The following is a 25,912-nucleotide window of genomic DNA, read 5'->3' as shown; positions in this document are numbered from 1 at the left end:
ATGACTCTGAAGAAAGAGAAAAAAGAACCATTCTTTGTTTCTCTTGTCCTATTTCCTTCTCCAAGAATTGACCTTTTCATTTAAGCTTATTGCAATGAGAAGACTAAACCTGTCTGCTCAAGGCTAGTGATGGACCACGCAAACTTCCTAGGCAGTCTAATGCTCTGCCTCTTCACACTAATATTCTTTCTCGGTATTTGTTTCAATATCAATATCAATTTGTGTTCAACATGGCTGTTTAGTCAGGTGGGAACTACTATGCTGTACTATATTTCACTATGTCACATTACTATGTCACTGTCATGAGACGGTTTTCCAGGGTCTCACGTTTCTACACATCTTGTAAGCAAGGCAGTCTGTTCTTTGTTCCAAATTATCTGACCCCAGAGACTTGTGTCATCTACCAGCATCCATGAAACAGTGGCAGGTTAACTTATTAGCTTGCAAGGAGTGCAAAAATCTCAGGTTCCTGGTAGTTTTGAGTAGTCATTTTAACTTACCACACATGCTAATTTCAGGCACAGGATCATAGGATTGGTGTTTGATCCCATAACTCTACTATGTGACTTGCTTTTGTGCCCAACAGAAATACTCATTTAAAATAATATTAACACCTATATTTTTCCTAGAAGTCAGTGTCTCCTTTAGTGGGAACAGAACCAATTTGGGTTTCAGCTACCACGTAGAGTTGTTTTCAAAAACCTGAGTGAGCTGGTATCATATAGGACAGATTTATGCCCATGATATTTTAGCGCCCTTGTTGATTGGTTCCCCAAGCAAGTGCCTCCTAAACCACTTCATAATTAGGTTCTGTTACCTATAAGAGCAAGTGTGTGTGTGTGTGTGTGCGCGCGCGCGCGTGCACACGCACACACACACATGCACGCCTCCTATGCCCAAGCAGGTGACACCAGCTACTCTAGCGTCCCAACCACCTACAGTTCTAGTTTTAGGGGTCATGTGGAGACTTAGGGCAGAATTCCATAGTATAGGACAGAGGGGTGGTGTGTGTGTGTGTGTGTGTGTGTGTGTGTGTTTCTGTGTGCATCCTCCTACGTCCTCCCCAACAGTAAGCCTTGCTGCTGTGATCAACATGTTTCTGCAAGCCCAGAAAATTACATTCATTACATTCTTGCCTGGTTTCATTTTAGAAACAGCTTTAAAAATCTCAAACTAAGTATTTTTTGTTTAGTTTAGTTTTTAGCAGCAGCACATGTGGTGGGACAAGGACAGTTGAGGAGACGGAGAAAGGTGACACCAGATGGTATGGATCACATAGGAGACAGAAGACGGATGATTCTGATGTGTCTTCTCCTAGGAACAGATGTGTTACCAGGTTGCAATAGCTCAGCAAGATGAGATGGGTACTTGCCATGAATCTTATCTTCTCTGTCAGAGATTTATTGAATAAGAGTAGGGTTTGGCTCCTTTTATCTGTTGGCCTGCAACCAAAGTAAAATGCTCCATATGCCGAAAGGGACTATCCTATTTCATCTAATCCAAAATTTCCTCCACTATCAGATGCTCCATTATTTTATGATATACTAAGAAAGAGAAATCATTGCCAATTGAACTATGACACATCATGTATCGTAAGACACATCCCAATTTCAGAGATATTAAAATAAGAAAAACAGTGTGTCTAGGAATTGATGAAATGTGATACATAAATTGGAGGTTGCAAACTTTTTGCCTAGGCCATTTCACAGCATTTTGTTATCTGACTTATCATGTGAGTTTATGACTCTGAATAAATAATAATAGCTACCGGTCGTTAAGCACATATATGTGCCTGCTGCGTTTACATTCATTATCTCCAGTCCTTTGATCTGTACAGCAAAGGAGTACAAATCCCATTTTAGAAAGCAGGAGACTGCACTTCTGGAGGTTAGGTAAGGTATGAAGGGAAGCCGCTTAGAAGGAGTGGGAGCTGAGATTTGAATCCAGCTGGGTCTTCTCTCCAAGCTGAGAAGCTTTTAGTTACTCTAAGGGATTGCCTATTCGAAGAAGCTGAGTTGAGAGTTGTTTTGAGAACGATACTAAATCTAAATATTTGTGGATTGCTTTAGAAACAAGTTCCCACCTGTCACACAGCTGTCATACAACAATAATTGCAAGACTCAGCTCCTCTCTTTCAGCCGGAGTTAAAAGTGAAAGGAGGGGTGAGGGGGTGGCTATTCACCTTCACGGAAATCATTACAGACATAATGGAACTAATGCTTTGTGAAGCGACGAAGTGCAGCATCATTGTTTACCTCCTGTCGAGTTTTTACACTTGGGAAGAAGATAGCCCTTCCAGAACTCTCCATGTCGATATGGTTTTTGGCCTTTTCAAGGGCCTGAAAGGTAAGGGCTTCAGATTCTTAAAACATATGCATAAAGTATTTCTAGTACATTAAAATATACCTCACTTTTTGGGGGGGGGAGGGGAGAAGAGGGTGTTTCGAAGAAGTCTTTGCCATAGCCAAGAACAGAATTTTAACTGATGGCAAAAATATAAAGCCTTGAGATAATGTTTTATCACTGTTTATTATCATATCCAAAGAAGAGGCCTTGACAAGTGTTGGCTGCTGCTGGGTTACCATGGCAGTAATCAGTCAAACAGGAACAGAATTTTTAAAGCCTACTTAACCCTTTTTCTTACTCACCAGTGTAAAACTGGAAGAAAAATTTTCATTTTGTGCGATACTATTGGATGAGACCAACATGTCGCTTTGTAACGAGGTTCCAGCCTTGCTCCCTGGGTTATCATGTCCCCTCACACCCTTGCTCCAGCGGCAGGGAACCACAAGCATTGCCTGAGTGTGCCACTATCTCTCAGACCTCTGAGCAGAGGCACACAAGACTTTTTTAGCACACACACCCTTTAGCACCTATCTTAGACCCGACTCCTATTCACATTATACTCTGAAAGTAGCACCTCCTCCAGGAAGCCTTCTCCATCCTTTTCTTCACTCACTATAGGTAAGAAATATGCCTTCAGTGCTCCAATAACACTCTGTATTTACCTCCATCTTAACACACATCCCCTTGTCTATAGTTGTTTGTGATAGTCTTAGTGAAGAAGGTCCAGAACTGGTCTGCTTGGATTTGAAGCTCCTCTTCATTACTTACTAGCTGTGATCTTGAGCAAGCTACTTAACCTCTCTAAGTCTCAGGTTCTTGCTATGTGAAAGGGGAATAATAACATCTACTTCACAGTATTATTGTAGAGATTAAACGAAATAATATCAGTAAAATTCGTAGTACCAGGTAATGTTCAATAAACGTTAAAGTAAAAACTTGTCTCCCAACAGAGTCTAAGCTCCATGAGGACAGGGACCATGTTATTTATCTTTGAATATTCAGGACTTAGCAAACATCAGGCACATGGCGAGCATTTCCTAACAGTCTAACAGTATGGTCAAGGAATGGGTTTCTCTACATAAACAAATTTTCCATAGAGCCAAAGCTTAGCCTTGAACACACACACAGAAAATCGCTTCTTGTTTCTGATTATAAAATTAATTTATAACTACTGGTGAAAATTTGGAAAACACAGAAATATAAGGAACAAAATAAAAACCATCAGTGATCCTATCATTTACTGTTACTATATTAGTGTATCTCCATGTGTCCTTTTTTATGCACATGTATACATTTATCTAACATAACTATTAAAATATTTGTTGGACCATATTTCTCTGTTGATGGGCAATTTTTATAGCAAGGGTTAATACTGCAATGAACATCCTTGTGTCATATGTCTTTGCAGGCATCTTGCATTATTTAAAAATTTTTTTTCTTGAACTGTTCCCACCATCTGACAGTTTATAAGCATATACATTTTGCTGTGCCTTTATCAGAACTGGATTTTATCTTAAGAAAACATCTTTACCAATTTGATAGATGAAAAATGACATCTCATTTTTCCTCCCTCTCTCTGTAATCTGATCACACAGCTCCTCGTTTAAACCTGATGACTCACTGTGGCCATTCTGACCATCAAATACTATGTCCCTCTAAATCTCTTTGCAGCTCCCTGGGAGTCATGACATGTGTGGAGCATTTTGTCCCTATATTGAATGGCCCTAGATGGCTGGGCTTTCTCATATATCAGTCCTACGATTTTAGTTTCTTTCTATACTGTCAACAACCATACATGACTTCTAGCTGCTTCCAACAAGATATCAACTCTTCTAATTCTCTCTTTTTGATTTATTGTGTTAAACGAGCATTTATTGTATGACTACAGTGTGCAAAGTTTTTGGAAAAATTTTGAAGGCAAGAGGAATACAAATATTAATTGGACATAGTAAGCACCTACCCTGAAAGAGGAGATAGAGCTATAAATAATTATATAAAGGAATCAACTGGGGAAAGAGGAAGTAGTCCTAAAATAGGACTAAAGATAAAAGCAAACAGGTTCCAAAGTGGGATCTAGTATTTCTTAAAGCATGATTGCTTTAAAATTATACCCTCAAAATTAATGTTGTATAGAACCCTTCTAACCTATTGGCATAGAAACCAGGTAAACAAAATTATTTAAGTCTTGTGCTAAATGAGATTAAATAAGCTTTGATTAGAGGCTCAGGATATTTCTTCTATAATAAGGATTTATAACCTGCTGGCTCTGACTCGAAGAGCTTCAGTTGGCTCTTCGAAAGGCATTCTTGCTTCTTTCTTTGGTTTCAGCTATGTTCCTTAGAGGGAAGATCTGGTGTTGCGAGTATCCAATTAAATGCTTCTGTGTAACAGTGAGAAAGGATGATATTGCTAATATGGCTTCTTTGTAATTGAACATTATGAGCTTCTTTCCTTTTGTCATCTCTTTGAAAAAGATGCTTATACAAGGGTGATCCAACCACTTAAAATGTAAATGTTACTTTGTAGATATTTTAGTTACATGTGGCCAAAATACACATTTTGAAAACTCCACTTTTTATTTCCTGAATGCCTACTGTGTTCCAGGCACTAAATATTTGAAATATTTATGCGTTTGTAAATTTCTAATGAGAACTGTTTTCTTCAATATTCACCCAGATCTGCTGGCATCATCTAAGCCCAGATGTGATCTGTAATAAGACAACTTTTTTTTTTCCTGTTGGACCCTCAACCTACAGTACAGAACCAACTTCACCAGGGGGAATATATGATTTATCAAAAACTTTATTCCATTTCCCTACAGCATATTATTCCATGCAGTGCTTCTTGTGATTGCAAAGATAAAGCCATTTTACAATCAATAATGAATGAATGATGGGCAATTTCTCTAGAATTGCTTTTCATTTTGTCAGCTCTATGAAGGTTTTCACATTTTCATATTCATATTTCCAAAGAGTGTATGTATATTGGGAAAACATTCTGATAACTAATTTGGAACATAATCTTTTAACAACTCCAAGGAGAATGTAGATGACTTATTGACAGTTGTTTCTATAATTTTTCTACAATGAAGAATTCATGAGGCCAGAAAGTTCCACCTTATAATTACTTGTTCAAGTTCCTAATTGTAAGTTTTTGTGACTAACTCTTTGATTTTCTATCGCCACTTAAAGTTGGTGGGCAAAAGTTGACTATTGGAGTTATGCACCCACAAAACTTTGCTCCTCTATTTTAAAAATGTTACCAGGTGGCTGACCTAGGGCCATCCTTTGGAGCTGGTTATGTACATATGCTGTTACTTAGCAATATCTTCATAAGCTACTGGGGTGTAATGTGCAGTTAGTCCTAGACTTAATTAAAAATATCAATACGTAGTTATTAATTTGACTTTATATTAGTAAATGAAATTACAAATTCAGTGACAATGAGGAATCACACAGTAACAGCTGGACATATTAAGATCATTACCGTAGCATGATTTCTTTAAACTGTTCTTTATTCTCATCACAAACAATTTCATCTATCCCCCACCCCACCCACATAGAGATCTTAAACAAACACTAGCCTGGCTTCTAACCACTAAAGGAGAGTCCCTGGAATAACCTAGTCCCCCTTAATTTCCTGCCTGGGAAAGTTCAAAGCTGACAAGATAAGGCCTTTCCCAATCTCTGTGGGAGGGTAGAAGCCTCATTTCCATAAATGCCAATTAACCAACCCAAATGGCCTAATCACATTGACCGACCCCTCCTACCTGCTTTTTGTAATTTTCCATCTCCCTGACTTTGCTCAAGCCCCCACTTGGTCTCTATATCTCTATACGGTGTAGCTCAATTCCACACTGAAGTCCATTTCTCCTACTGCAGTAGTTATTAAAGAAAGTCTGGTTTTTCACCTTTAGTGACCAGCTTTGTTTTTATTTAACATATGCAGCCAAAATCTTGAACCAAACCAATTAAAATATGGATGCATAGAAACTTTTAGCTCACCTCTGAAACATGTTGATAGCAACAGCCTCTGAATTAAGTACAGTAGAATGGCATCTGGCCACAGTCATGAAACAGGTGATATATACTCCTTTCTAGTAAGAGAATTTGAAATAATGCTCTATCTCAATCATTCTCACCGTAAAATGAAAGAATCCAAGGAAGTCTTTTTGCAAGCAAGTAACTAATGAAGACGAACTGCAGTCGGAAATAAAGGGATCTCCCTTATCAAAAGGTTGATCTTTCTGTTGGTAATGACTTCTACTTCTGTTGGGCATTCCTGGTGGTGGTGATGGGTGTTGTGCTGTTTTTCCCCACTGATCAACTGGGGTGATAAGGTGGGGACTGAAGTGGACATTATGGCTGGCTCTCCAACTGTCCCTCCTTAGATGATTCATCAAACCCATGCCCCTTACTTGTGATTGGGCTAATGAGCTGTGAGGTGTGGTTTGCTGGAGTTGTCTAAGGAAAGAGCCATTGGTCTTTGCATCCGGCACCTGGACAAGGATGCATGTGGACCAAGTTGTGCTGGTAGCCCAGGGAACAAACATCCCAGGGAACAAACCTTAGGATGAATGAAGTTAGTGACATAAATAGCAGAATGGAGAAATAAAAGGAAGCTGGATTCCAGATGATATTACTCCAACCCAGAATCAACCACCCCTTCAACCTGTCCCTGCTTAAAGTTATGTAGATAACAAATTCTCCAACTGTTCATATTTGAGTTGGCATTCTGTTACTAGAAGCCAAAAACATCTTAATTGAAACGGGAATCTGCATGGTGTTCTGCAAGGTTTCCCTCTCTACGGGCAGAAGACGAGCCCACAATGGGGAATGAGTGTTCTCCAAGGAGGGAAATGGAGCCTTCTAGCTCAAGGGCGCCCCCTGCGCCAGGGGACAAAACTGTCATGGCGACCTGAGCAGGGAATGACGGGCCTCCTAAGACTCAGCCTGGTCTGCTGCTAGAGGACACAGACATTTGATGAGGGAAAGTGGTTGGGGAGCGGGTAAGGAGAAGTAATTTTGAAACCAGCAATTCTGTGAAGGCAGCTAAATGTGTGTGTGTGTTGGGGTTGAGGGTGAAGGCATTTGGGGCTGAGCTAGAGGAAGAGATGAACACTAAAGAGATAGACCATGATGAAGAGTGCTGTGAGAGGATACTAAAGATTTTTTTCTATTCTGGAAAAATATTTTGCATTTGAATCACCTAGCTTATTTGCTTATTTTTAATGATTAGCTAGAACTTAGCTCTAAATCCATCTGGTCCTGGTGATTCTTAAAATAATAGGTCTTTTAAACTTCTTCCAGTCTCTTGTATGGCTTTTGGTCTTCTATAAATATTCTGTGGTATATTCAAGTTTTGTGTTTCCTCTTGGGTCAATTTTGTTAGTTTATATTTCACACCAAAAAAAATCATTTATTCCCTCTAGTTTTTTTTCTTTTAAGGTTGCCATTGAATCTAATGTTCTGCCATAAAATTATCTGTCTTATCTGTGATGGTCTCTTTATGATTCCTTATCGTATGTGTTTCCCTTAATCAAGCTCCTGTTGGCCTACCTTATTTGGTTTATATATAGCCTTTCTACTATTTTACTCACCTCTTTCTTTTTTGGTCATTATTTTCATTACTTACTATTTCAGTTTTACCACTTTTGTTTGACTTTCTTTTACTATTTTTTTAAAGATGAGTATGACTGTTCTTTACTTTTCAGTCTCTAATCTTGACAAAGGCACTGATAGCTATAAATATTCCTCTCAGAGATTTCTATATGTCACTGGTTTGACATGAATAGTATTTCTTGTCATTGCTTTTTTTTGGTCTTTTTTAAAATTAATTTAATTTAATTAGTTTCAAGTATACAGTACATTGGTAAAACATCTCTATAGTTCATAAAACGATCCCCCCAATTGCTCCCTTCCTCCCCTGGCCCAACACCTAGCCAATGTGTTAATGCTAACTGCATTCCCTCTGCCATGCTCCACATCCCTGTGACCATCCATCAGCTACTAATTTGTACTTCTTTAACCCTTCACCCCATTCTCCCAGCCCCCAAACTCCCCTTCCCTTTATCCGTCACCAAATTGTCCACTATATTTGTGAGTCTGTTTTTGATTACTTTCTTTTTATTCCTTAGATTCTGCATTTAAGCGAAATCATATGGTGTTTAACATATGAAAATATGAATATTTTCTACTCAATACTTTCTACTAAGAGACATACAGTTTAATTAATATTTGGTTTCTATTTGTCATTACTACTAATTTTTTTGTTGTTGCCCACAGGATCTCCTTGATTCTAAAAGAAGTTTATTAAAGAATTAACTTTTAATTATATTTTTAATGAAATTCTCCTTGTAGTTCTAATACTTTGCTTTATATATTTCGCTGCTATATTATCTAACACATACAGGGTTATCAATAGATATCTTTTATGTAAATTGTACTTTTTATGATTATATATTCCTCACCTTTATCATTGTTGGTGCTTTTAAACTTAAATTCTGCCTTATCTGGTATTAATATTAGTTGCTCTTTTTTCTTTCTGGTGTCTCTTTGTCCATCCCTTTATTTTTTTAGTCTTTTTTAAAAATCATTCTTTTTTCAAAAGAAAAATCATTCTATTTTAAGCATTAAAAAAATAAATAAACAGTATATGCTGGGTTTTGCTATTTAACCCAACCTGCTAGTCTGTTTTACAACAGAAAAAAATTAGTCCATTAAGCATAGCAACTATTTTATTCATACCATCTTACTTAATGTTTACTCTTGGTCTTACTTTGCGTGATGTTGTACATCACATCCCCAGTACTTATTTATACTATAACTGGAAGTTTGTACATTTTGACCACCTTCATACATTCTTTGCATTTTTACTCAGGGTCAGGCATGTAGAGAAGACAGAGCAAGCAGCACAGAATGAACCATCAGGGGTTAAATTGAATGATTTAAACCATGGCAAGTCATAGAAAAAAGAAAACAACCATCAAAAGAGGTGTAAAGAGATCTTCCCAAAGCTAATATATAACTTAGAGTACCCTTTGGGAAGTTCAGAATTATTATTTGTTTAGCTTTGTACACAAACATATAATTTTTTCCCCATGAACATGGTGGAGAGAGAGCAGAATGTCTACATTTAAAATGGAATTTGAGACATTCTGCCTAAGAAGATTCACAATCACTAATTTTAGGATGAATATGATTAATCTCTAAGATACTAGAAGAAAAAATGTAATGCCCACATAAGAGACACTATTTTCATCAATTGTTTAAACATGACTCATCTAAAAGAAAGATTTCACATCTTAAAAAAATGATAATAAGAGCCTCACCAATATGTCTCAGGTTTTTAATATATTTTGAAACATTGAAGAAACCATCTGTGGGAAATGCAACAGATGCATTAAAGAGTATTCATATTGAAACAAATTAAAATAAATAAATATGCAAAAATGTCCAGTATGTCCAGCAAAAAGACAAGGTCAATAAATGTTAGAGGAATACAATTAAATTTTATCCAAATTTAATCCAAGGCATTATCAGACAACGCTTGCTTCAGAGCAGGTCTTGGTCCACAAATGCAGCAGGCTTAGCCTCAGAGGTAACCATTGCTAATTCAAAGCTCTCAGAAATAGCCTGAGGATTATTTGAAATTCATTCGATTTTCAATATGCAGTTTAATGGGTTACAAGGAGAACATTTCTGTTGCTCCTTTTAGAAGTCCGTGATTACCTGAAGGCATGGTTGATTGGAAGGCTGTCAGGATAAAGATGACATCTCTTGTCATGGAAAAATGCAGTAATCTATCCACAAAAAGGGGATTCCACAGCCTCCTTCTCACTGAAGTCTTGGCTGGCTGTAAGATGTATTAACTAGAGATCATATTTTTGTGGACACACTCCCATTTATTGAGTTATTATATGTAAGGTACTTTGCAGATATTTTCTCATTTAATTCTCATAACCCTATGAGATAAGTACTATTATTACCTTTATTTTACATATGAGAAAACACAGTCAAGATTAAAACCAGTGCAGTGTCAGTAGTTAAGCAGAGTTTGAAATCAAACTGACCTCAATTTAATATCTTGGCTCGTGACTTTATCATGTCCTACCTTTAGCAAGTATCAGTTTGCTAATTCTACCTTTTGTAGAATAACTCTTAAAAGACTAGAAGTTGAGGTTATAATTACCTAACAAACATTTTTTAATATCTGCTAATAGCAAGTCACAGACACCAAATGCCCAACATGCAATGTTTGGGAATAATTGGCTCAAATTTGTTTTATTCATCAAGTGGCTTGGCGTCAAGGATACCTAGTTTGAATCTACTCTTCACCATGGTCAGGAACTAGTTATCCTTAATGGATTCAGTGACTCTGCCCTTGTTTCTTAAGAATCCTCTTCCCACCACCATCCTCCTCCACACTATAAGTTATTTTACATTCTACCTGCTCCTATTGAAGGGAAAATGGAGGAATGTGTGCATATGTCAGGATATTTCACATTTACCATTTCCAGCACTCTTGCTTCCTTCTTGAAGATCTAAATTCCCATCTAGCAGCATTCCTTAGTGTAGGTCTTCTGGCAATGAATTCCGTTTCCATTTATTTATCTGAAATTTGTTTCACCTTCAATTTTTAAGTGCTTTAATTGAGAAACAATTTAACTTCAGTAGAATGTGCCAGTCTTGACAACTTTTAACATATGTATACATATGTAATTACCATCCCCATAAGGATATAAACATTTCTGCCACTCCAAAAAGTTCCCTAGTGCCCCTTTGTGGTCAATTTCCTTCTTCATCCCTGAGCCCTTAGCAATCACTGACCTGCTCTATGACTATAGCTTTCCCTTTTCCAAAATGTCATATAAATAGACTCATACAGTATGTACCCTTTTGAGTCTGACTTCTTTCACTTAGCATGAACATTTGAGATTCAGCCAAGTCATTGCCTGTATCAGTAGTTCATTTCTTTTCATGGCTGAGTAGTATTCCATCATAAGGATATACTACAGCTTGTTTATCCATTTACCCCTAAAGGCACCTGGATTGTTTCCAGTTTCTAGTTTGGATAGAGCTACTATAAAATTAGGATACAAGTTTTTGTGTGGATATAATTTTCATTCATCCAGGGTAAATATCTAGGAAAAATAATGCTCAGTTATAAGGTAAGTATATGTTTAAAATTATAAAAATCTGCCAAACAGTTTTTCAAAGTGCTGTACCACTAACAGTGTATGACTTTCAGTTGCTTTGCAATCTCCCTAGCATATGATATTATCAGTTTTATTTCAACAATTCTAGCAAGTGGTATCTCATTGTGGTTTTATTTTGCATTTCCCTAATCAATAGCAATGTTGAGCATCTTTTCATGTGACATCTGTATATCTTCTTTGATAGTCTTCAAATTTTTTGCCCATATTTTTACTAGGTTGTTTTCTTATTGCTGGATTTTGAAAGTTCTTAATGTACTCTAGCTACAAGTCTTTGATTAGATATCTGTTCTCCTGCAAATATAGTCTTTCAGTCTGTAATTTGTCTTTTTATTTTCTTAATAGTGTCTTTCAAAGAGAATAAGCTTTTAATTGTGATAAAGTCCAATTTATCATTTTTTTTTTTTATGATTTTGACTTTTGCAACTTACCTAAGAAGTCTTTTATTAACCCAAGGTCACAAAGGTTTTTTCTGTTTTATTCTAGAACTTTTACATTTTTGCATTGTACATTTAAGTCAATGATACATTTTGAGTTTTTATATCCAATTCAAAAAAATTTGAGGTTTTTTATCTTTGTTTTTGTTTTGCATAAGAATGTCCAACTGTTCCAGCACCATTTTTTGATTCCCTGACTCCATGTGTTCTCTTGGCTCTCTATTAACAGTTTATTTCATCTTTATTATATCTTTCAGGAATTTTATTTCATATTTGCATTGGCTAAGAACTAAGTTTTGAACTTTAGTAATAAAATGCTTGAATGATTTAAGAAGGAAGAGGGAAGGAAGAGAAGGAAATAAAAAGCAAAACAAAAAGTTATTTGAAAATCTTTGGGCCGCTGGCCCTGGCATGCCTCCTGGCTGAGAGAGCACCAACCTTTCATAAAGCCCAAGCTTGGAAAGGTCTGAGCCTGGGGTCCTGACTTGGGAAGTCATAGTTAGGTGTCTGCCTGAGGACCAGGGGCCATGGACAGCCCTGGTAGAGGTGCCTAAGCCTCTCCTAGGGAAGAGGATATCAAGACAGAAAAGAAGGCTCTGAATGGAGGCTAGAGGCTAGAAAGAACTCTTTCCCCTTTTAGTTATATTCAGGTTTGAGTTATTTTCGGTGTAAAATACCAAGATCCCCCCCACACCTGAGTAGGTAATCTCTTGTTCTTTTTCTAAGATTCAGATTAGTAAATCTGAACAAGGCTAGTGTAAATTTGGAAGTCTAGAAAAAACTGTGGGCAGAAAGTTTTCCTCCTCCTCCATTTCCTCCTCCTTCTATCTGGAGGGCAAGGTCAAGGAACAATTAGTCAACCACCCAAATAATTCCTTTAGATTCAGCTACCAAAAATTGTGTGATCCTGCATGGTAGCTAACTATAAGATGCAGAAATCTAGAGATGTGGCATATCTGAATTATTGCTGGGATTGTAAAGCAGTTAGTGAGCCATCCTGCCATTAGTACATTCATCCTTGCTGAAGGAGGCCCCTTTGCTTCCTGTTGCTTCCTTGTTATCTTTGCATTCTGGAAAAGGCAGCATGTGTCAGATGACTCTCTTATGCACTCTTTCATATCATTGTTGTCTTCAAGTTAAAATCACACTAAGTGCTGGTACAATGAGATGTATGTGTGTTCCTAATGTATTGGTCATGTCCTTCAACATTCTTCATAAAATCGAGTCCACATGTGCTGCTGTGATCAGCACAGGTGATGCAAAGTTCTCAGTCAATCTCCTGATCCAGTTGCTCTAGGCAAACCTAGCTGCAGGTTGAACTGATACCATACCAACCAATTGGAAACTTGAAAAGAGATTTAATGAAGATTACATATATAAGAAACCAAAACTACTAAAGCAATTTAGTAAGTTGCTGAATGTTCTATATTTCCATCGAACATTTTACTTCCACTTTACTCATACTGTATTGCACTTTGCCATATTCACGCCTGTTTTCCCCATGTGCCATGAACCCCTTGGGGACTAGTTATTTCTAGTTCATCCATATGTCATTAGTACATCTCATTCATCCTCAAATTTAGAAGAGTGGCTAATTCAGAATGTGTGCTCAATAAGTATTTGTTGACTCCGATTTAAAATTGTTTAATTCACTAAAGACATAGAAGGCAATTTGTCACATCTGCAGATATCACAGAGCCTGAAGAGCTGACACCGTCAAGGGGATGCTGGAATTCAACCCTAACCAGTGATTTGGAATGTTAGGCCTCTAAAACCACAAAGAAATTAACAAAAATACAGGCAAAGACCCATGTAAAAGTTATTTTTTACTGGGTTTTCATTTTTAATTGGTATAAGATGGATATCTGGCTTGATAGCTGCCCTTTAAAAAAATTCAGCAGTTTTCAATGGCCTCAAACTTAATAAAAGTGGGATGTGACAGCTTACAATGCTAATGAAATCTAAATGATAAGTAATAAAAGTTTAGGGTGAAGTTTAGGAAAGTAGCATTTATTGTACTCTCTGCTGGTCAAGCCACATGTAGAATGAAACACGCAGTTTCCAGCACTACATTCTAAGGGGAGAACTGGCAGTTAGAACACGTCCGCTAAGATAGGAACAGACGAGAGTTAACCCGTGGTATGGACATGGCTCTGAATAATTTGTGACTCACTGAATTCAACCAGTGAGAGGGGCCCAGTAATTTACAATGTAGCTAGGAAATTTTGTGTGTGTGTGGGTTCAGATTGAACTGTCTCTGTAAACCAATTTTTGCCCTTGGGAGACATGGGGCATCATCTAGTAGAGCCCTATTAGAAGTAGTAATCATCAGGGGTTGAAAAGCAAAGCACCCTGAATGACATACATCCTGGTACTTATTTACCTGGTGTCTTTCAAATGCAGCCTTTAGCTAGGATTTTCTTGTGCACAGATGCTGTGAATCCTCCTTCCGCCTCAGCATAATGCCTCAGACTGCCTGTTGCCACACCAATGCCAGAAGCCTAGACCGATTCTGCTGGGACTGGCTATTAATATGGGCAACACGTAGAAAATGTAGAAGCAGAGACAGGACCAGCCACAATCAAATTTCCTTGGTACCTGCTTTTGCTCTGGCTCCTCCTGATGCCCTCTCATCTCCTGCAACCCCTCTCATCCCTGGTCTTGTGCACGACTGCCCTGCAGCAGCACCCTTCTGCCCTCCTCACTCTCTGGCATTGAATCCTGACTTGCTCAGATTTCTGCCTCCTCTGGGTTCTGTGTTCACTGCTCACCGGCATATTCCACACACTGGTCTCAGCATACACCCCCTTACTCAGACCCCCTCACTCTTAGCTCCTCATCTTTTCTGGAATTTACTTTTTTCAGATTTATAGCTAATTTGAATGAACGGCAATTTTGAGAAGATAGAGAAATAATTTATACACTTAATCTTTTTTTTTAAGTGGCTCCCTGTACTTTGTGTCTCATAGCATAGAGGTTAAGTGCATATGGGTTAGCAGTCAAGCATATGCAGGTTCAAATGCTAGGCCTGCCATGTAGAGACTATATTAACTTGGGCAAGTTAATAAAATGGGAATTAAAACTAATGCATAGATTAATGAGATAATGTAAGTAAAGTTCTAGAAAGGTATCTGGTACATAGTAAGCCTAAATAAATGGCACTTATTGTTACTTATAACACATAATTATATACCTTTTTATATACATTGTATATAAAACTATGTAATTTTATATATCCAGATACTACAACACATAATTATTTAAAAATATCTCTTTAAACATCTCTGCTCAAATTCTTTAATTCTTCATTTATGATGTTTGGTAGAGGAGAATAAATCACAAATTATGGAAAAAGTGAATTGCTAGTTGAGCAGAATATTTATAGTTAACATACAGTAATGGCTTCGTCTTAGGAATCTGACCTTAGAAATTTAATTTTATTTCTCTCTCATTTTCCTTTCCTTTTCTTTTCTTTTTTTTTTCCTATATTACATTATACTAGAAGCAAAGTAGCCAAGTGCCCATAATATCTGGGCAATAAAAAATCGAGTTTGATATAAAAGTATTTATTTACTCTTGGGCTTTCATATTATTTGAGTTGGTAAATTGACATTAACTTGCACAGTATCCTCATATCCATAAATTAAATTAGTTCAAGGCTTTTTTCCAAAGGGGCCAAACCTCATAATTAATTTTATTTGGTCATTATCTAGACTATTATAATGATTTTTAAATGCTGGGTCATAGACATTTCTAATGTATAAAAATCCCATTTGGAAATTCATCAATCTATCTGCTGTCTTTTTTAATATTGATGTGTCTTGTCCACCGGCTCTTAAAATAATATTATTATTCATTACTTTTCCTTCTTAAAAAGTGTCTGGATTTCAGACCAGCTAAAATCAGGAACACATAAGACAGAGAAGTCAAAGCTATCCCTAAAGTATATAGCAAGAAGATACAGTTGAAGCTGAGTAAAGAAATGGAGGAGAGAAGCAAATAAAAAGACCATCCTTTTGGCACAGGCCAAGCAGTTTGAGATGTAGTATCAGCTGGGAATGCCAAGGAAAATTTCCACAAAGGCCCTTTATATTCAACAAAGAGATGACTAACCCTGGTCCCTGGAAGGGACGGTAGGCAACACCCACCTGAATGATGCACTGAAGGAAGTTATATTGTGTGGAGCCCAAGGTGGTTGAATTTTATTTCATCACTGCAGAGACAGGAAAGAAAGATTTCCTTCTGAAGGAAGCATTTGGTCAACTGACTGCAGATATCACCTCACTGTGCTCCCATCCCACTCGCTCGAAAACCGCACATAGCCCCGTGATATCCATGGAGCGCCTGCTTCGTGATGGAGAGTTTCGTTGGAGAGAGAGTGCCCACGGAGAAAAGGGAGATGAGAATTGTGGCATCTTTGCCCCAACTGATGCCTCAGCCCAGCCTGGGTGCCGTGGGGGGTGGGGGTGGCCACTGGAAACTTACAGAATTTTTCCAAAAGTATGTTTTAGACTGGCCAAGGAATGAGTGCCAGATACTGATAACATTATTTTCATGGGAGAATTCCTAAGATTCTGAGTGAGGGCAAAGGCCAGAAGTTGGAAGAAAAGAAAAGACTCTCGATGCACTGGGATCTGCTGAAGCACCACGTGACCGAGTATAGCAGGGAATAAGAGAGAGGGCCTTTCTCTCCTCCTCTGCACAAAATCCGGTACCAGAGTCACATCCAAGGCAATGGCATCTTTGGCATGAACATTTGACATTCTTACTGCAGACTATGGTTGTTGGCAGTGGTACGTAAATCAAATAGCAGACAGGCAAAGACAGGAAGTGCAGCCAGCAGAAGGACATGGTGGACACCATGTAATAACTATATGTGACAGACAGGTCTGTGGGCCAATGTGAAGCACCTCTTTGGGGAGTCTCCAAAATAAATAGGGACAGTTGGTGGGAGGTGTGCTAAGCTACTATTTGATAAGATGGAGTACTGCCATGGGAAATTCCATGGGCTGGTGAGGCCAGATAACATTAAGTTTACACTTTTGAATAATAGAATGGCAACAGTCAAATAAATAACTCATATGACTCATGCCATCATCTCAAAAAATAAAGAAAAAAATAAAAAAGAAGGAAGGTACCTTAAATATCCCAGTATCCGGAATTTAAGTAAGATTGACTTCATGCTGAAGATATAAAAATTTATTACTATTGTTTACAAAAGTTCTCAAGGCAATTGCCTATCATTAAAATTGAAATTACTATCACTGTAAAGATGTAATAATGATACAAATTGTTACTTAGTTGATATAAACTACAAATGGAAGCATTGCCATAATATGCTTTATGAAGTGCCCGATTACCTGCCATGAGGTTGCAACCACAATTTAGACCTTAGCAATTAGTTTCCATCTTCCCTTCTCTGCTTCTGATCTTCTACATCTCTGAAAGATTCATATGGGACCTTCTGTGCCAATGTTAGTCCCAAGTAAATGCAAGAAAATTAACATAGGGATTAATACGGGGTAGCCTCTTCTCAAAAGTGAATCAAGGGATCATTAAAGATCATCAGAACATCTGGGAATGCCAGCTGAGGGAGAGATTTTCATAAAGTTTTATTATCAAATGCAAAGTTTGCACTGATTACAATAATTTATAAGCTCAGTGTCTACGCCTTCATTCTTTAAAAAAAAAGCCTCAATTAACTAAGTTAGTGCTGATTAATCTTCAAGTCAGCACTTTTCAGCATTTTTCTAAATACTTCACAAGTGAACTGCTCTGCTTTAAGAGGTGCAGTCCCATTCTGACATAGCTGATATTATGATCATTACAGACCTTTCAGTGCCTCTGCTTCATAATTCTGAACAATCACATCCTATTTTTCTAGTTCTAAACATATTGTTTTCATTCATTCATCAATCAATTTGACAAGTATTGACTAACTGTCTACTACATGCCAGATACTCTTCTAGAGGCTGAGGGCATAATAGAGAACAACACAGATAAAAATCTCTTTTCCCATGGAGATTAAATTCTAGTACAATGTTATATGTATAAAGAATGAGATAGTGGGCTGACTTAACTTATACTATAACATGCCTTAATAGCTGATTTTTGATTAATCACTAAGGTTAGCTAGCTTGATGTTATTCGATGTTTTCTTCTGAAATATGTATTTCTCATCTATTTAAATCATGGTTCCAGGGAGTTGGGTTCTGGCTCTTGAAGGTATTTTCCACCATATTTCTCCTGATTGAGTACAATGAGATACAAAAACTATATATAGTAGAATGATGAGTCTCCAAATTCTTTTAAATCTGAATCTGGAACTTATTTTACCTCTTGGTTTAATTTATCCCCTCTAATAAAAATTTTAAAAAAGTAAAACAGCTCAACTTTTTGTCAGTGCTAACCAGAGGGACAGAACATGATTACCAACCATTACAACCCTTCTGCAATCTTAGCTCTGCCACAAGAAACATCTTGTAATTCCCTTCCTTCAAAATCAGAACTAAATCCAAGAATATCAGTACAGAACTGGATGCTAATAATAGTTTACTCCCACTGATAACAGAAAGGCCAAAGGCTTTACAAATCTTTTCAAAGAACAGTATGATGTAATTTTGAAGTCACAAATGGTTCTGTTTCTCCAAGCAGGCATTTTTCAGAGGGCTGAGCTCAGTTAGAAATCCTAAAGCTGAAGAGAGCCAGTGAAATTTGAAGATAGTTCAGAAAAGAGCAGCTTAAATGGCTGAAAGCTTGGGAGACCCTCCCCGTGAGGAACTGCTAGAAGAACTGAATTTATTTCTCTGAATTGGTCAGGTAAGAAAGAGAGAGGCCTTAGAAGAATTCAAAGTGCATGGCAGGGAGTCACTGTAAGCAATAGACCTACAGTACTGAGCGAGCTAAAATTTTAATCATACTTGACATTGAGTGTTTCATGTGTTAACTTTTTTAAGCCTTACAATAACTCAGGAGGTAGATATTACTTCTATTGTTCCCATTACACAAATGAGGAAAACTGAGGTTTAAGAAGTTGCACAAGGCCACACAGCTAGTAATGGAAGAGCTGGGACTTGAACCCAAGGCAGCTCCAGAGCTCTAGCTCTCCGTAGCTCCAGCATACTGCCTTAAGAGTAGAAACTTCCAGCTGTCATTAAGAATGTGAAAAAATGAGGACACAGAAACAAACAAGATTATGATACTCATCACTCCAGAGATTGTGATGTCATTTTTTTTCTCTTAAATAAAGGGCACCTAAAATGTGCTCTGTGCTCTGTGGAATACTATTTATAGGTAATGCACTCAAAAATGCATTTCATGTATTTGACTATTATTCCATGGTCAAAGTAAAGATTCACAAGCATACCAGCATCGTGTTAAAGGCTCTGAGAAGTTTAGCAATAAAGAAATAGATTTAACTCATTTTAACAAACATTTCCCAAATGTATTGGCTACCAAACTATTTAATTTTTTTAAAACACCTATAAACCATCTATTGAACCGGTGTTTTACTGAACACACTGTAGTGGATTATTTAAAAGTTACTCCCAAGTGATTTTCACTATGTGAAATTGCATCATACTTCCGTTACTTTCCTATTATTACTCAGCCATCTAAGAATGTGCACCCGTGAGGACAGGAATTCAACATCTACAGACTTCCCTCACTGGTGAATATTCTAGTGTTATGACAACTTTTGCTCCTCTAGACATTTTGATCACTATGGAGTCTTTGACCATGACTTCTTGGAAGACCAGGGCACCCATGCCCACTCTGTGCTGTCATAGGGGATATTGTGTGAATAGAACAGACATGGTTCCTGCCGAGGCAGAGCTGATACTTTAGTGGGGGAAATGGACTGTCAAATAATTAAACAAGCAATGAGAGAGAATATTTTTCATTGTAAAATTTTAAAGTAGTTAATGAAGTCCATCTCAATCTCGTGTTTTAGTTGGTGTGAGTTGTCCCTTGCATGCTTACCTCCTGGACACTTGCAAGAGGCAGGATCAGGGCAGGGGTATGCTGGAAAACAACCAGCTGTAGGGGGAGAGGGGTTGATTTATAGCATTTGCAGGTTTCTATGGTGTAACTACTCCCACTGTGTCGAATTTCAAGCTACCAAGGTGATGTCAAGCCGCTTCCTGGAAATTTAAGCATCTGCTCTCCTGAGCTGGTGCCAGAGACTACAGAGCACACCACCAATTCTAATCGTTCAAGGCAAGTTCAGCCAGAACTCTTCTTGTCACAGACTTTTGGATTTCAGAAGCTTTAAAAAAAAAGAATTTTTGAAAATTAGAGAAAGACTAACTTTCTAAAATTTTTTCCTTCCTTCCTCCTTCCCTCCCTTTGCCAAACAAAGACATTAAAAACAAATGCAATCTACAGTCACCATCATTTCATAAGATAATATTTTAAGAAAGAATATTTTAATAACAAAAAAGTGAGAATGACATAACTTTGGAATAAAGAACAGCCCTTTAAATTTAATGAATTTAGATCTATGAAAATTTTATTAACTTACTTATTTTTCTAATTTTATTATGAACTGAGGAAATTTGTTAGGATGTTTTTGAGTATAAGGAACAGAAAACCTGGCAGTAGCTTAGTAGCTCAGGGTCATTTTCTTACATTTCAAGAGGTTTAGAGGTTAGTGGTTATTGGCAATAGTTCAACTGTGTTGTGATGCTATCAGATACCTACCCTTTCCTTAGCTTTCCTTTCCACCATCTTTAGATTTTAGACGTTTCTCCTCATGCCTCATAGTCGTAAGATGTACTTCCAGAAAGATAAAAGGAAAAAGGCAAAAGGTCTTTTTGTGGGTTGAATTATCTCCCCCCAAAAAGATATGATGAAATCCTAATCCTGGGTACCTGTGAATGTGAAAATGGGGTCTTTGCAGATGTAATTAGTTCAGATGAGTCATAATGAATTAGGGTGTCCTTATAAGAAGAAAAAACAAAGACAGACACAGAGAGGAGAACATCATGTGAAGACGCAGAGAACACACAGAGGGAAGATGGCCAAACGAAGACAGATGCAGGACCTGGAGTAAAAGAAGCTGCAAGCCAAGGAACATCAAGGATTGCTGACAACAATCAGAGATGCGGAGAAGGCGAGGAAGGGTTCTTCCACAGAGCCTTTGGAGGGAGTGTGGACTACACTTATACCCTCCAGAACTGTGAAGAAATACATTTATGTGGTTTTAAGCCACCTGGTTTGAAGTATTTTGTTGCAGTAGCCCTAGGAAACTAATACAGGCCTTTTCATCACAAAGCTTTATCTTTTGCAGTCTCCAGATTTCCCTTTAAATCCCATTGGCCAGAACTGGGTCAGATGCCCAAACTTAGACCAATGGCCAAGGGGAAGGAGATTTCCATACCTGGTTTAGGCTATCCTGATTCATCTATGGGCCTGAGGAAGGGACTACACTCTCTGTGATCAAGGAATCTGTCCCCATCATATGAACACACTTGAAGAAGGGGAAAATGGCCTTGGGGAGGCAATAAATGAAAGTGACTGTCATACATAAAGAGGGACTATTTTGCTGTTCTGCAGACAGCATGCTAGAAATGCTGCCCTATTTAACAGTGTTTGAGATTCATCCCAAAACAAATCTTCACATTCTCCAGAAGTCCTCAGAAATTTAGGGGAAGGATCCAAGTAGATGGTTCCAAGTAAGAAGCTGGAAAGTTAAAGGTATCTGAGAGGTACTTTTCACAAGGCAAGGCCATGAGATCTCATGTAAAACCAAGAGAAGGATGGTAAACTTAAAGAAAATGAAGTGTCAGGAAACTGGAAATCTCAGGGAGATAAAAAGCAGGTGAAATGATCTGGTACTGATGAAAATCCCCCACCCTCGCTCCAAGGGAATTGTTAACCAAGTTTCAAAAGCAGAGAATGAGAGAAACGGCAATGTTGTTTTAACTGTAGACAGCAACATATATAATAACACATGCATTTTTAATCTTCACTCAGTGACAGGTTTAAACAGTTAAACCCAGCGCTAAACAGTAAACATATCAATGTTATTAAATATATTTTTTCACAGCTAGGATGAGGACTAAACATACTCATGAATTCACCGGTAATGGAGTAACTGTCTGAGCATTCCATCCCCTAGGCAACTCCCAACTCTATACATTCTGGAATTCCTCTTGAAACATTAAATTGGCTTCATTGAGCGCATGTCTGGGAAATATAGATTTGTCATATGGAGGCCAAGTCTTGTAAAGTCTGTTGGCTTTATGGGTTAGAGGAAAGTTACACTTCCCCTGGAGTTTTTCTGTATGTTCTAGCCAGGACCCATCTGCCACCTCTTCTACCTGGACTCATCCTGCATCTTCCTGGTGGCACCAACTCTCTGATCCGTGGTTGCTTGATTTTCAGTTTGCTCTGCCTGGGAGCACTGCTCCCTCCTTGGTGTCCCCTCTTTTCCCTCAGACATACATCCATCACAGCACCATAGCATTTTGTGGCATTTATTAAATTACATATCTGTCTCCCATTACTGAGGACTTTGGAAGAAATAGCCATGCCTTAGTTATCTCTGTGTTCCCAGCATCTAACACAGTTGGGGGGCTATTAAATGTTGGAGGAACAAAGAAATTATTAAAGGATAATCCCAAGAGAAACAGATCATGTTACACATTCTTCAGCTGGAACACTTGGGATCAGTGATGTCCCACGCAAAAGCCTTTTAGGGACAAGAGTCCAGGAAGGGTATTGGCCACAGGTCTTCCTAGTCTGTGGAAAAGCATTGGATATACTGGGAGCCGTAACGCCAAAATCCTTTGAACCAATCTGATTTATTTCTACAAAATTCTATGCTTAGGTGTTGTGATTTACTGTTGTAATATGAAGTCTGCTTTCCTTAGAAATTTCTTAGGTTGTTTCTTAGGTAGTTTCAAAACCAAACTATTTCTCAGAGTTTCTGAATGTGCACCAGAACAGATAGCAGTTAGGTGTAAGAGTGGCAGAGCCTTAATATGAACATAATATGGAAACTCTCATCATCCAAATTGAAATGTGAAACATAAGCTGTAGCCACCCAGTGTCACTGTGGTGCTGGAGTTGGCAGAGGAGGAAGAGAGTTTGCATCAAAGTGAAAAGAAGTTCAGAGGACCGTTGAAAACATATTCATATTACTTTTTCTTCCTAAAAGCAGACATGGTGCTGGTAAAATGGACTTTTTCCAGCTCTGGTTTATAGAGTTGCTAGATTTAGGTGTCAGCCTCATGTTGCAAAATGCCTCTGCATTGCCTTTTGCCTTGTTTTGATTTCTGCCATTTATTAGGTCACTGTGAATTTTCCATGTTTACTCACAACACCAGAAACGTGGACAGGAGAACCTCCCGCTATCTTGGGATGTCCTACCATTCTTCATGCTTCACCTCACTTCGCTGTTCTTTTTCATTTCTTCTACCTTTGCGATCATCTTTATCTTCTTCTTTATTGCTCACATCATTGGTTTCTTACCCCAGAGTCTGGAAGTGACGTTAAAAAGTTGCCTAAGCGAAAGAGCGTGCATTGTGTTTTCGGACCTTCAGAGATGGGTTGCCTTTGTATGAAAGTGGAAAAAAACATTCCTCCTGGGCAGATACAGCCCCACACCAGGCCCAGTGAGCAGAGAACAGATTGATTTCTGGACCAATTCTGTTGTGCATTCTTCTGCCACGAACAGCTGTCCAACCAGAATGCGCAGTTGAAAGGGAGCAGTATATGCTACCCCAAAATACACTACTTTGGCATATTGATTATTTTGAATTAAAGTTATTTAAGAAACAGCCAGTGTAAAGACATTCTGACCCTCCTGTGTCCCCCCGAAAGCAGAAAATGAATCTTCCATGTGAAAGGTACCCACCCTGAACAAAGAGGGTAAAGGCATCCTTATCACCAGAGATAGGGAAGTCTGGGCCGAGAAGACTGTATAAAAAACCTTCTAACTTCTTCACTAATGTACTACTTGAAGCCCAAATCCCTTCTCTTGTCGATTCTTCACAAATATATTGTTTCTTTGTCTAAAAGGTATAAAAGCTGCATGCTTTGGACACGTCTTTGAGTCTATGGGCTCCCTTACAAAGGAGATTAAAATTTTTTTCTCCTGTTAATATGTCTTATATCAATTTAATTATTAGACCAGCCAAAAAACAGAAAAGTTTTCCTTCCTTACACAATCCTGTTCAGAAGAGTCCATAATCTCGCTATTATTCTTATGATGAACATATTCTTTAAAGTCCACTTCACAGTTGAGTGACCTGGAACACACATTTATTTCTTCAATTTTCATAGTTTACAGGTCCATAAACACCACTCAAGGCTACACAATGGCTTTCTGCTGCCAGTAACATCAAATCCAACACCGTGGAATTATTTGCTAGGCCATCTCTCCTTTTTAGTGCTACCTCGCCATTGCACATTTTGTCTTCATTTCAGCAAACAATTAATGAGCCTGGACTCTGAGCCAAACTCTTGAATCCTATGTTTTGCTTCTCTCCAGCTTGGCATTTTCACTTCAACTAGCCCTAAGACAAGATGGGCGTCCTTCAAATTTCCAAACAGAAGGCTCCCGAGATGTTTGGCAAGCACTTGGCATAACTTTCTGCTGCTCCAGACCTGGGATCCACAGAAGAGACGTCTTGGGTCAGTTCCTTCCTCCAGCCCCTCCTGGCACTCCTTTTAGTCACTCTCACCCTCCCCCTCCCAAACTCCACGTACCCACTTCAATACAATGTGCTCGGAAACCTGCTGAAGTGTGCAAACTAGCTCAGTATTACTTGAAGAAATCTCTAGGTATAAACTCTACACAGAAAAACAATAAGACTTTCTTCGCGTAGTATTTCATTATTTAGAGAATATTTTCACGTGCATTTCTTCATATAATTCTGAATTGGAATTATCACCTAAAAAGCCAAAACTCATAAATTATCTTTCAAGCTGTCTATCCCAGCCTGGTTCATAAAAGGGCACAAGGGAAAGCTTTGCCTCAGTGTGGCCCCAGTTTCTGAGTCTCAGTCTCCAAAATGGGTGAGATCTCATGCCAGTTCCATCTGTTCTGACTCACTTCCTCCTTGCCCTGGTCTCCGAGACTGTGGCCTCTACATCTCCACTCTGGATCCCTCCACTAGGCCTTTCTTCTTTCCAGCTCCCTGCAGGCTTTGGGTGAACTAATTTCTCTCAACTCCCTTTGTACTAGGAACATAAGGTCCTTAATGTCTATACCGATTTCCAAAGAAAGCCTTCTTTACATGCAGCCACTCAAATCCTGAGTCTGGGATAGATGATTTGTGCATACAGACCTTTATTCTTTTCAAACAACAGTAATATTAACTAATAATTATTGTCTATGTGACAGGCACAGCACTCTGCTTTACACGTATTATTCCATTATATCTTTACAACAAACATTTAAGTTAGTAAGAATATGCCCATTTACAACGGAGAAGCTGAGACTGAATTTAAGCAACACTTAACAAGAGCATCCAGCTGACTTCAAAACCCTGAGCTGTCTGTTTTCAGACTCTCATCACTCTTTTATCTTTTGACAGCTTCACAATACCATAAATTTAATTAAATCCATCCACAGAGACATAGAATTTTTTATGAGAACCCTCAGGTTTCTTCCTAATTCCGTACCCCGGTATCACCTCCAACAATCCTACTGGATCTCAGAGGATAACCACTGCCATCCTTGCCTTCATCTCCCCCAAGAGAACGTTAGCATATGCACAGCCTAGTGCATTCACTTTACTTTTGTCAGAGGTAAATTGAAAGAAGCCATGTTTCCACTACAATCAGGAAAAAGAAATTTTCACCACAAGTCTACAGCTCTTCACACATACATGGAAATATCGGTCATATGTTCTTTGCACTAAAGCAGAGGTTCTCAGCCTTGACTGAACATTAGAATCACCTTTCA

General features: G+C 38.2%; 1 protein-coding gene and 1 long non-coding RNA gene across 24 annotated transcripts in view; one reads left to right on the top strand and one right to left on the bottom strand.

The window, feature by feature from the left end:
- PCED1B (PC-esterase domain containing 1B) overlaps nucleotides 1-25,912 on the top strand; it is a 193,269-nt gene that overhangs the window by 50,722 nt on the left and 116,635 nt on the right. The window contains exon 3 of one of the 22 annotated variants that reach the window (XM_039882207.1): nucleotides 24,494-24,636. The exons of the other annotated variants lie outside the window; for them this stretch is intronic. The gene's annotated coding sequence lies outside the window, so the exon portion shown is untranslated. The remainder of the gene's footprint in view (nucleotides 1-24,493; nucleotides 24,637-25,912) is intronic. 22 annotated transcript variants of the gene reach the window in all.
- LOC120618239 (uncharacterized) overlaps nucleotides 1-25,912 on the bottom strand; it is a 54,102-nt gene that overhangs the window by 10,641 nt on the left and 17,549 nt on the right. The window contains exon 3 of one of the 2 annotated variants that reach the window (XR_005657190.1): nucleotides 23,376-23,480. The exons of the other annotated variant lie outside the window; for it this stretch is intronic. This is a non-coding gene — a long non-coding RNA (uncharacterized LOC120618239). Of the gene's footprint in view, nucleotides 1-23,375; nucleotides 23,481-25,912 lie in introns of those variants that run through there. 2 annotated transcript variants of the gene reach the window in all.

The sequence above is a fragment of the Pteropus medius genome, unplaced genomic scaffold (assembly GCF_902729225.1).
Source record: "Pteropus medius unplaced genomic scaffold, Ma_sr-lr_union100, whole genome shotgun sequence".
NCBI classification, from domain to species: domain Eukaryota; kingdom Metazoa; phylum Chordata; class Mammalia; order Chiroptera; family Pteropodidae; genus Pteropus; species Pteropus medius.
This window is presented reverse-complemented; position numbering and strand designations above follow the sequence as displayed.